The sequence below is a fragment of the Ceratina calcarata genome, unplaced genomic scaffold (assembly GCF_001652005.2).
Source record: "Ceratina calcarata isolate Rehan_Ccalc_2016 unplaced genomic scaffold, ASM165200v1 scaffold535.2, whole genome shotgun sequence".
In the NCBI taxonomy this organism is placed as follows: Eukaryota; Metazoa; Arthropoda; class Insecta; order Hymenoptera; family Apidae; genus Ceratina; species Ceratina calcarata.
Genome location: NW_017176510.1, coordinates 17,969 through 19,679, shown reverse-complemented (window position 1 = coordinate 19,679; position 1,711 = coordinate 17,969). Strand labels below are relative to the sequence as shown.

The 1,711-nt window shown below is 42.4% G+C and overlaps 1 protein-coding gene across 1 annotated transcript in view; it reads right to left on the bottom strand.

The window, feature by feature from the left end:
• Positions 1-1,711, bottom strand: part of LOC108628661 (adenylate cyclase type 5) — a gene marked incomplete at both ends in the record, with an annotated part of 40,434 nt that overhangs the window by 20,953 nt on the left and 17,770 nt on the right. The gene's annotated exons all lie outside the window — the stretch shown is intronic.

The following is a 1,711-nucleotide window of genomic DNA, read 5'->3' as shown; positions in this document are numbered from 1 at the left end:
TATACGTGAAAACTTCTAGGAAATAGGAGGGAGGGAGGGAGGCAGGGAGCTAATTGAACGATTTGTCGTTGAGAATTTCGGAATCCCTGCGGGATTAGTAGTGCCGCGGCTTTGAATCCCAGACGCCTTCTAAACGGCTGTTAACCAAGCAATTTCGCAAATTGTTCGGAAACTCCCTTTCCACGCGGTTAAGTCGTCTGGTTTGATGGCCGCGCCGCAGGAATACTCGCGTGTCATAATCGTAAAATCAATCAACAACTTTTAACGCGTCTACCGCATAATTATTTTATATCCATTTAAATAGATCAACTGTGATTCCATATAATTCTGCGAATAATAATGCCAATTAAATTGCAAAATAAATATAATGATGCGATTCTACTTTTTATCATAAATAAGCACTTCGAATGAACTTATGAGATTGCATTTACACGCAGTTTTCCCGTTTGATATTTCGCTGGAAAGTTTGAAAAGGAGAACCGTAGTTCCTTTGGGGGAGAACGTAACGGGCGGGGGGGTGATGGGAATGCGAGCGGAAACTTTTTGCTTAATCGTCGAGGAAAATTTATTTCTGTTGCGCAAAGGTTTTCCCGTTCGATCAAACGGCTGGTGGACGGGGGAGTTTCCACGGTCGGAACGAAATTATTGTGTCGCCAGGGGGTTGAGCTCCCCGGAGCAAGGAATATCAGCGAAATCGTCTTTTGTTCGACACTTCCCTCCTTTCACGTTTCAGGCAACCCCTCTTCCTGCAATTTCGCAAATTGTCGAGCCCCGAGGAGCCTTTTCTCAGGCTTGGCCCCGCGCCTGATTTATCCTGATCGAAAATATTCGTTACAGTTATGGGACATACTAATATAATAAATTCAGACGAGATACCAAAGTTCCTAAACATTCTTCCATTCAATTTAATATTAAATGTTGAGAGACATTTTATGTCTCCTCTGTACCTACTGAAATTCTTTTAGGAGCAGGTGAACTTAAAGACGAACGACTAATTTCAACTCTAATTCTTTTCCCATTTTTTATGCTTTACCTACTGTGTAATTTATAAAGTTGTTAGTTATTTCATTGAAGTATGTTACATTTATTCAGTGAACATAACAAACGACTAATTGCTTTCTTTTCTCTGATATTTAATCAATTTCTTAGTTACTCTTGCATGTAAGTTTTGTTTTAATCCTATGTTTTCGTCACGAGCGTGGTATACGGGCCGCGGCAACGCACGAGGCGGTTATCGCGCTCCTGCCCGCCTTGTATACGAACGCTCTGGTTGGTCGGTAATTTTTGTTAATAACTCGACAACCACGCCTCGGACAACTTTTTTGCAAAGGAAAATGTTGTTTAAAATCACCATGGCTCCTCCCCATTAGAAGGCCTAACACTAGTTCTGGGACACCCTGTATATACACACTGATTCTAATTTGTTTTTACATTTTCGCACTCCCATGAAGTTCGTATATGAAGTGGAGAACTCGATAAACTATATTCTCGATCCGCTTTACAGACGATGAAAGATTGTCTTCTTTATGCCCTTTTTATAAAAAATATGGTGTGCGACACGGGCCGAATGCACCTCTCCAGGCTCGGACAATGATTTGAGCAGCTCATGTTCATCTCGGGCGCCTGTGGACGCCCTCGACTGCTACTCGTGCTCAAGCATCAACCTCGCCCGGAAAGTCCCACTTTCGGCACTTGGTGCACAATATAGTAT